Source organism: Oreochromis aureus, linkage group 22 (genome assembly GCF_013358895.1).
Source record: "Oreochromis aureus strain Israel breed Guangdong linkage group 22, ZZ_aureus, whole genome shotgun sequence".
Taxonomy (NCBI): domain Eukaryota; kingdom Metazoa; phylum Chordata; class Actinopteri; order Cichliformes; family Cichlidae; genus Oreochromis; species Oreochromis aureus.
In genome coordinates this window covers 1,385,070-1,395,929 of record NC_052962.1, presented here as the reverse complement: position 1 = coordinate 1,395,929, position 10,860 = coordinate 1,385,070, and the positions used below count along the sequence as shown (strand labels likewise).

At 41.5% G+C, this 10,860-nt stretch overlaps 1 long non-coding RNA gene across 1 annotated transcript; it reads left to right on the top strand.

The window, feature by feature from the left end:
- The first annotated feature begins 8,040 nt into the window (after positions 1-8,040).
- Positions 8,041-10,363, top strand: LOC120435470. The gene is made up of 3 exons (XR_005609754.1): positions 8,041-8,053; positions 8,507-8,589; positions 10,310-10,363. It is a non-coding gene; the product is annotated as an uncharacterized LOC120435470 (long non-coding RNA).
- The last annotated feature ends 497 nt before the right edge of the window (positions 10,364-10,860 follow it).

The following is a 10,860-nucleotide window of genomic DNA, read 5'->3' as shown; positions in this document are numbered from 1 at the left end:
GTAAGTTTCCTTTAACCGTGAAACTTTGTTTTGTAATTGGCGGTAGCGGACGTAATGTGCAGCATGGACTGAGTTTGTGGTGACACAAGAGCAGTGAAGCATGGCGCTCTGTGAGTTCTGCTGCATCGTCCTACTGCCTTTAAACTGGACTTAAGTTTTAAAGAACATATAAGGAACGGACTTTCTCCCGTTTGGCTACAGCAGGCAATGAGGTGTGTTCAGGGTGCCTCTGTTAATTTGAGTTTCAATGAAAGTGCAGTGAAAGTGCCATAAAAAGGCATTTATGTGTCTATACCTTTGTTTGGGTTTACTGTGATAAGAGTGTTATTGTAAACATGTTGCTGATTGTAATTGTTTTGTTTGGGTAGTTCTCACGATGATGATGATGATGACGACGCTGAGTGATCTTGTCGTCAACCATTGAATAAATCATCTGTAAACAAGAACTTGTCCGCGTGGTGGCTGACGGGAGCTACAAGGCATACCGGATAATAAGGCACACTGTCAATTTTTGAGAAAACTAAAGGATTTTAAGTGTGACTTATAGTGCGGAAAATACGGTATATAAATGAAGCTTATGCGTAAGTTCAGTAAGGAAAATCTGTAATCACTGCTGCTTTCTTAGGTGTTCAGCTGCTCGTCTGTTCGTTACACCATTACCACTTTCCCACGATGTCCAACACAATATTGATATCATTACTCTAGTCCAGTCACCTTCTTGCCCACCTTATTTCAGCCAGTCAGCGTCCACTCAGATTAGTTTACAAATGTTTCGTCTTTCTCCCCTTCAGTCTTTCCCTTAGAGCTCCATCCAAGCCTTATCGTCACCACCACCATCAAGACCTCAGTAAAACATGTTAAATTCTTCCAAACTGAGATCTTCTTATTAAATGAATCTATGATTTTTTTTTTAATATCTTTGTTTTAGGACACTTTGTTGGTTTGGGGTCACAGTGTAATTTGGTTTCCTCTGTGTGCCATATTTGTTTTCTCAAGTCTTCTTAGTTTTGTTATCTAGATTTTAGTTTCCTTACATTCCATCTCTTGTTTCTGTTAAAATGCCTCCCCTGTGTTTCTCATGCATTCTAAGTCAGTCTTGTCTCCGTGTTTGTTTACCTTTCTGTCTTTGTGTTGAGCCTTAGACCTCTAAATTTCATCATAGAATCCCTTAAGATAAAAATTGTAGTAATAGCAGTGTCTGACATTGTCTTTTACAGTAATGTTAATATTTTCCTATATTGTCTATTGAAGACCGTATAGCATAGCTGGACTGGCCATTGGGCACACTGGGCATTTGCCCAGTGGGTCGATGATTTTTTTTTTTTTTTTTGGTAACGGTATAAACAATGAAAGGCGGTGGACTGGCCAGATGCTGGCCGATGTGTAAAATGAAAAAATAACTCAGTTGTTTGGTGGTGGCTATGGCGGAGCTTCCACAGAGGCCAGCAGGTGGATGAGGGAAGGGGAGGCAGGAGGAGGAGAGACCCGAGGCTGTCGCCGGTCCGAGTGTCAGGTGAACTAAACTTCAGGTAAGAAGTTATGACCTGCAGTCTATCCGGGTCAGATATAAACCAAGTTTAGGTGGAGTTTATTTTCCTTGTGCTGACTTTTTACAGTCAGTTACAATAACTCGTACTGCGTACTAGCTAGCATGACGGAGTTTCTATACAGCTGGGTGGGTGCTATGATGTTACTGATAGTGAACTTTATTTTATTCATAAGGTTAGTTAGTAGAGTTGCCAACCGTCCCGTAAAAAACGGAATCGTCCCGTATTCATAGAAAATATTACGCATTTCGTATTGAGCTGAAAAGGAACACAGTTTGTCCCGGACTTCAGCTAGAATGAAAAAAAGACACAAAGCTGAGTTTTTCTGTCATTACGCTGCACAGCTGCCTCTTCTTCTCTCATTCTCTCCCCTCCCTCTCCTGTTGCTACTTCAATCATGAAACTGATCAATGATCAGCTGATCGGCTTTTCTCTCTTGTTTGTTAACTCCCACTTTGCACCAGAAAGAGGAAACCAGCGGATGTCGTGCTAAACAACAGCAGCATGTTTAAGCTTGGTCAGCTGTTGTTAGGATTTATTTAATATTAATTTCTACTATCAGTTGATGTTTGCTGGAGCCACAGCTGTAAAAGCTGCTGGTCATGATGTCGGTTTGGATATGTGGTGAGAGGGAAACATGCAGATGAAACCAGGAGATGTCCTTACTGAATCATCAGAGCTGAACAGGTGATGGAGAAACAGGTTTACCTTTTAGGTGACATGAATGAGTTGAAGGGAAGTTATGAACTGTTTCTGAGAGACAAATAACACCAGGATCCTTTGTAGCTGACAGCTGGTAACTGTGCAGGGGCGGGTCTAGGAAAGTTTTGCCAGGGGGCCAGGTAGGGCATTAACAGGGAAAGGGGGGCACAAAGAAATACTTTTCTTACTTATTCTCATTTAAAATGTCTGGCTGTTATTAAATAATTATCTGAATCTTACTACCAAAATTTTTATCTGATGTAAAATGTATAGAAATCATACATATACCAACACCAGTGTACATCACTGTCACAATAGCGTTTGTTTTCATTCAAAGGCTTTATGGCTTTTCCTATAATACCTGGTGGGCCGGTCTCTAGTCAAAATGCCCGGGCCGATTTTTTGTCCCAGTTCAGCCCTGCCGTATAGGTTAGAATGAAAAACGAGTTAACTGTCCAGTGTTGCGTTGCTGCGGTTAAAAGGAGATAAAGAGTTAATTTCATGATAAAACACATTTTCCCCGAAACATAGCAAAAGTGCAAATTGTTATGTGTCTGCTTTTTATCTGTTCTCTAGATCACTATAGATTTTTAGCTTATTGTAGCTTTAAGACTGACTAGTCTGCTTCTATATCATTTGTTGACAGCCAGGGAGGTGATGGCTACTTTATTATTTTAATTTGTTAAACATTTTAATTGGGGGTTTTCAGAATAGCTCCAGATCCAGCTGAAAGTAATTTAAAAGGATACCTCACCTTACTCAACAGCACTGTGTCTGCTGTGGAAACCTTCAACAGTCAACCAGGATCTGATGTGTTCAACCAATATAGACACAATAACCAAAAAGGCCCAGCAGAGCATATACTTCCTGTGTCAAAGCAGGAAGTTCAACCTGCCTCAGGAGCTGTTGATCCACTTCTACTCTGCAATAATCCAGTCTGTTTTCTGCTTATCCATCACTGTATGGTTTGGACCGGCTACCAAACAGGCTGGCGGTGCCCGATGGTGGAGCTCATCGGGCACCGCCAGCCTGTTTGGTAGCTGGAGCTGATTGCCTTTATCAGCAACCTCCGTATTTAATTGTGTGGCTGAGCTTCAGTCGACGCTGGGTCGTTGAGTTTACTCATCAGTATAGCCGTGGATCGTTTGTGAAAACTTTGTGTGTGTTTGGATTGCCATATGAACTAATGTGTGTTTCTTCACTCGGAGTTTGTCACGGGAGCGGAGCCACTGTACAGACTGGAAGTTGCTGTTACACAATGCACACCACGGACACGAGCCCTGTGCGGGATTTGGGAGAAAATGCCACGGGAGCCACAGTGCTGGGATTTGCACATCGTTGTTCACTGTTTGCCACTGTAACGTCCTGCGTTTGGGTCCGCTCATTACCTCAGACCTGACATAAACCGAGTACAATTATATTCCTGGTTATATTTATTCTTTACTTTTTATTTTACAAAGCTAGCAAAGCTGCTTACTTCAACCCTGATATTGTCTTACAGGTAAAAGAATGATTCCAAGTCACTTCCTCACAGCAAGGATAACAGCTAATTAACATAAGTTTGATATTGATCAGGTATCAGCAGAAACTGGTACTGGATCAGAGCAGAAAAAACTGAACTGGTTCATCTCCAGCATAATCCTTCAGTGTAAACATGCTGTAACACACCTGTCACCAGCCCATGTTAACCCAGACGATAGAAACAAGTACATTTCTACAAATCTCTCTTTTTTTAAAAACAAAAACACACAAATGCAAATTTAGTAGGTAAAACTGTAAATGTTGAATAACAGAGAATTCTATACTGTAAGAAATTATGACCAACTGGCAAACAAATACCATGACCGCATGTCATGGTATTTGTTTGTGTGTTTGGAGTTTATTTTTTCTAGAGCAGGACTCCAGGATTGCACACCATTTCAGTCTTAATTTGACATCATTGCCTTTAAACACCAAACTGATGTGAGCCTAAACAGAGGGAACCTTAACAAAGTAAAGACATTCACAGCTTATCTCATACAAAGAGCTGAAAGAGGCTAAGACAAAAAAAAATGATGCAACATTTATAGAGCTGTACTGAGGCTGGAGGGAACCAAAACAGCCTGTTTGGTGCAGATATGAAACGTAATCCTGTGTGCCCAGTGTCTGAGTAAGTCTGTACTTAGATGTTTCTGTTTTGGTGAACTTTGTTAGGATATTCTGTTTTAAAAGTAAAGTTTGGTAGGCCATCTCTGCCATTTTCTTCCTGTTTTGTGGCCGGCCAGTAAGTTTAGACATTGTAGTTTTGTGTTTTTAGATAAGAATTGTTTTTATTTTTAGACAGGATGGGGAATATTTGTTTTGGCCTTGGAGACCCTGAAGTCTACAGCTTCCTTTCTGTTTAAGTCAAGTGTGAAACACTGAACTTGTGAAAACAAAAAAACGATCTGGCGGCATTGTGGTTAACACTGTTGCCTCACAGCAAGATGGTCCTGAGTTTGATTCCACCACCTTGCCGGGGGTCTTTCGGTGTGGAGTTTGCATGTTCTCCCCATATCTCTGTGGGTTTTTCCAGCTTCCTCCCACAGTCCAAAGATATGCGGTGGGGATATGTTAATTAATAACACTAAATTGGCCATAGGTGGCCATGGTTGCGACAGACTGGCGACCTGTCCACAGTGTACCCTGCCTATTGCCCTATAACAGCTTGGATAGGCTCAACCCCCCCACCCCCACCCCGGTGACCTTGACAGGGATAAACAGAAGAGAAGTTTTAAGTAGTGGATTGCTATATTTATTTGATACATTTTGTGTATAACGTAAATATAGACTGTGCCTCCTAGACTTCCATACTAAGGGTTGTGTGTCACAATAGTATGTCTGCTAGCTAAAGGCATAGCTGGAATATTTTCCAGCAAGAGAAAAGATTGTGAGATAACTTCATTCAGAGACTGAAGATAAGGACGGAAGAAGAGTGGTTATATTGAAAGATAGGACTGCTCAGTGCCATCTGATAAACTGAATATTTAAAGCTTCATTTAATGTCCTTTTTTCAATCACATACTGGATTTGTATATGATGTGAAGGCATGTTTTGCATTTATGAAACATCCCAGAAAAATTAGATATACAAAGTTTCTGTTATTCAAATGTTGCATGAAAATACATGGGAGTTTAGTGCAGGATAAACAAGTTAGCGTGACTTCCTTTGATGACTTCACAGTAGAAGTCTATGATGCACTGGTACACAGTGGCTGTGGTGTTTATGGTCAGTTTGGTTGCATCGTAACAGAGATTCATTTGAATTTAAGTGGATAGCACTGATTTTAACCGTTATAGTAATTATATACCATCTAGTATAAAGACAATATAGGATGAAAATCAGCCAAGATAGCTTAGCTGGGAAACATCTGTTTACATCTGGTTTAAGTCATTGTGTAAATCCATAAGAAGCAGTAAACCTCAGAGCAGCAGCAGAGGTCAGATGATCAAAGCCTGTACACAAAGAAAACCTGCTGGATCGCTCGATAGAAATTATTGCAAGTTGTGATTATGTTTGGCACGCAGACATACTACAGCCAATTTCAGGGTTCCCCTACCTGCCAAGACCCACTTTTTTGTTAAATTAATATAGCAAAAAGAATGACTTTTTAATTTCTTACTTTTTTCCTTTTATTTGAATAAAAAAGTTGAATCAGCAGTTTTACTTTTATCAGAGTATTACTTAACGCAAGTATCATTACTTGTAATTATTAAGAGCAGAATTTTGCAACCTCTGAATTCTTCAGTTTAACTACTCAACTAACCAAGAACCTCTCATGTCATAAGGCTGAATGCATTTCACTGAAGACACTGAGTTTAGTGTTACAAGAATTCAACAGAACTAAGAAAGAGAAGCGAGGCGAAGCAGCAGCTGCTTCTCTGAAACTCAGCCAGCACTTCTGTGGAGTGGAGCAAGTCACACTTCAGAATGTCACATAGCACCCTAACAGACCGCCTCCTATCCCTGAGAGCATTTTGCCATCTGCTGACTGTTACTGGTAATCACATGACCAATCACATTTTATATGCAGCTTTTACATCATTTCCTTAGGGATCATTAAAGTATTCTGATTCATATATAGTTAAGGCACACGGTGCATAACAATATGACTCGTGTCATCCATGAAGAAAAAGTCACATTTGAAAAATCCATGATCCATGTGATGGAGTTATAGAAGGAAAAGTTCAATGAGGAATAGGAGATGCACATTTGAGTCAAATTAAAATGTATGGAATAATTAAAGATCTTTCATTTTGGCACAGGGCTCAACATAAAGGCGCTGAAGAAACATTGCTGATGGAATTAAGCACATTATTAATGCAGGCTTACTCCAGGCTATTGCACCGCTGATGTTATCCTTTGATATCTTCCAAAGTCATTAATATTGAATCGTGTAGCTGAAGTCTTAATCACCAGCTTCACTGCTGTACTGTATAAAGGAGCTGTTTTTTTTTTCTGGTGGTAATAAGTCGGAGGCACTATCAAACCAACCATCATTTAAAGCTAAAACTGCCATTGACTTTGAAATTCCCACTGACAGCATGCCATTCTGTCATGGCTCCCCACCCCCTCGATGGCATTTCACAGAGGACAATGCTGCTGTGCGCATACAAGTGGGTTAATTAAAAGATTCATAAGTCAGTCTGAGAACATTGACATACTGGAGAGCGATTTCAGCATTAGAAAACATCAAAGGGTTTAAACTCCAGGCATGAAAAGCAAGGGAAATGAGCTTTCACATTGAGAATAGCCTCCAAACCCTGCAGGAAGAGAGGAGCCTCTCTTTGACTCTCAGGTACCGAGAGCTTACAACTATGTCCTCATACCCCCACCTGCTCCCATGAGGAGGGGATGGGGGATGAGAGCAGACACACTCAGTGTTAAGAAATGAAGTTATGATATTGTTGTGACTGTTTTCAAGACAAATGTATGAATAAATACATTTATCCAGGGCTTTCTTTTTTCTTTTTGTTGAAATCAGAATTAAATTCTTGGCTTGAAAGCACTCTGAATGAATGAATGGGCATGCTGGGTGGGAGTGATGCTGCACATCACATCATGAGGTGATGCAAACCTGCACTTCCCCTGATGGACCGTTTCACAGTCAGGAGTGGGCTGCAACAGGTAAATGCCATCATGGTCATCCCCATGAACATCAACATCATCATTACTGTACAAACCATCTCCACCAGTGCACCGCTGTTGACCACCAGACCACCTCAAATATTACATTATTTTTAAAAATGTTAAATCTAAAATATCAGGGATGCCGCGACGCACAATGTGACCAAGTCTCCGGATCCATCACTTCCCGGCGGCGCCAAAACAAACCGGTCAGGTGCCCGGTCACAAGAAATCAGGGTCCCTCTGTGACCCACTTAACAGAATAATTAACAGCAGCATATTGCTCAGAACTTTTCAATAGCTCTTCGCACCAATGTTTAGAATTTCTCATAGAGAAACTTACCCCCGTCGCGCAGTTGCTCTCGGTGTGTTTAGTACAAATGGGCGTCCTATTTTTTAATTTTCTTTTTTCCCCCGCCCTCAGCCACGGCACCTTTGCCTGAACGCAGCCGAGCAGGGAAGAGTGGAGGAAGTGAAGTCCTTCTGCCAAAGGCTGCTGCACCCGACCTGATGGCGCGCAGCTGCGCCGCGCTGCCGCAACATGGCAGCACCGGGTCTAACCCCGCGTGACGGAGTGACTGACACCGTTCACCACATGACGAGAGCCTTTAGGTGGTGCTTTAACCCAAAGAGTTCATCTTCAACTTTAACATCTGAAGGTCACGTTTATTTAGAAATTCTGAATTTAAAAAATCATTATGTACGAAAAAAAGGCGGCTGCTGTTAGTCTGGGCTGTCATGCTGGGTTGTAGAGTGGTTACCGTAGATTCTTTATAGCACCTAGTATGTGCCACTTGTTTGTATAAATGAGGACTTATAAAATTCCACACAGGCATTCAGCACTAACGTTTTTCTGTTACTGCTGTTCTGAGTCCTTCAGCTAAAATTACAAATAAATAAAAGGGAAACCTTTTCCCCTTCTTAATTTTCTCCCAAACCTTATGCGAGTGGAACTACGCTAGCTACAGGTTGGCAGATCGATCGATAGTATTCATACTGGTATCAGTATCAGATTGATACTAACACAGTTGGATTGATACTTTGTTTTTATCCTCAAAAGCCAGTATGTATCCAACTGTTCATCGATCTATCCATTCTCTTCCGCAATTCAGGGTCACATGGGGCCAGAGGAGTCCATCGGAGCTCAGGGCGAGGGGCAGGGTACAGCCTGGACAGGTCATCAGTCTCTGGCAGGGTTAGCAGACAGAGACATTAACATTCACACCTAAGTGCAATTTAGAATCACCAGTTAACCTCACCCCACTGAACTGTGTTAAATACATTTTATTATCTATATTTATATATATATTTATAGCACACTTAAACAACAGAAGCTGACCCAAAGTATCTAAAGACAGGCACATTTACATTCCAGGTCTCTAAAAACACAAAGTATGACTATATAAGAAGATGGTGTTAACTAATTATTTTGGGTAGTTAAATTTACAACACTGTTATGGTTTTGTTCATTAAAATATGTTCGGAATTTGGCCAGTTCACGATGATTCAGCTCATAAATCACAGCACACCGCTCTCCCCTACATAAGCTCCCTTTTTAGGTTAAAAGTATCCATATTGGTATCAGTGTCAGCAATACTGCTCTTAATTTACTTTTTATTGGATCGATACTAAAGTTTGCAGTATCGCACGGCACAAACACTAACTAGAGATTCTGCATATAGCAGAGGTGGTCCGCGATACAATTATATCCGTTCCATTTGAACATTTCATATATGAACTGATAAGGGTGACATATATGTAGGGATGGGTTCTGACATAAACGGTAGTAACCAGACCGAAAAGCAGCGCACATTTCGGTGCTTTTTTTTTCCTGAGCCAATTCTAGCCAATCATTTTACCTTTGCAAGCGTAGTAGGCGGGCCCAGGTACGTACGTTCTTTTAGAGCAGAGCTACAGATTAAAAATGCCCAAGGCGAAGCGGTCAAAAGTCTGGCTGTACTTCACAGCAAAAGATGCAAACTCAGCAGCCTGCAACAAGTGCTTTAAGCTGATACTGTGATACTGTCAAAGGAGGTAACACCTCAAATCTGATGGAACACCTGGCGACGCATAGCGTTTTCTTTTAAAGCCGAGAAATGCGCCGTGTTTGACACCGTGCACATCTACTGCGGGTGTGGTGCCTGTTATCGGACCCGGAGTTAGCAACATCCCCCAAAAACCCGAAGAGTAGAGTCCTGGCCCCTAGCCCTGTCAGCGTAGCAGAAATGATGACGGATGATGATGGCAGCAGCAGCCGTTCTCCTCTGCGTGAGTAGCTTCATGTTGTTCGTGTGTAATTTACGTTGAGTACGCTAACCACATTATTACATTAATGCATGTAAGGTGAACTAGCAAACACCGTCGTAGTTACATGCGGCTGTCTTCTTGTTTGATGGCAGATGCTCCCTTCACCCTGGCCAAAAAGGCTAAAATGACCTGCTGATCGGTCACAGCAGCCAGCATCAGTTCGGCGGCCTCTACACCCCTTTCTCATATGATGTTGAGTTAAAGCTGAGCACAATGATGTGTATAAGAAAACTGGAAAAGGTCTAAATGTAACAAGAGACATGAAAATGGAAATTCTAGACAGGCTGGCACAAGAGATATTTTCATAAAAGGCTACCCTGACAGACATGAAATAGAAACATCCCTGCCTTAGGGAGCCTACAGCATATGATCACTGGACAACAAGCATGAAATACAAGCTGGGAAACTACCAATCAAAGCTGCACCAAGCTGGCTATAATGAGGTCCATGTAAAACAGAAAAAGGCTGAGGGATGAAGATGCAGATCCTGAAATAAATGATGATAAAGCATTGAAAGGCCAAAGATGCATCTTGATTGGCGCAATGAAAGAAGGAGGAAAAGACATGCATTTCATCAGATAAAAGATGGATCTCATGTTCCCCCTCAGGAGGAAGGAGATTGTCGAGATGGAGACTGCGGTCTCTGAAATCCAGGAGACATGGCCTGTCCCCTGAAGAACAGGCGAGACAGATTTTTACATTTCATACTCATCATTTCATTAATGTTGATTCGGTTGTTTATTATCATTGGAGAGAATATTCCAATTAGTCATTAAATATTTTTATGCTTTTGTTTTTACAGATTTGTATTCCTCCTGTGTCAGGACCTGCTGGGACATTTATAACATCTTTCCACTAGTACCTACTCGACTTGACTCTGTTCAGTTTATTACATTTTCCATTACAACTGAGTACCACCTCAATGGGCGTGGTGTCACTATAGCAGCTAAAAGCCCCGCGACACAAACATAACACAACAATGGAGGGCGTAGAGTCGATGGTACAGCTGTTGCTCTGTCTATCTGGTGGTTTTGACTTTTGTGAAGGAGTCCCTCTCATGACTCATGACTATTTTCCTCCACTGCTGAAAGTGTACTGTGCCAGACAGAGGGCCTATGGTCAACACATGAAGGACCTCTTGGATAGACTCGATTAAGAC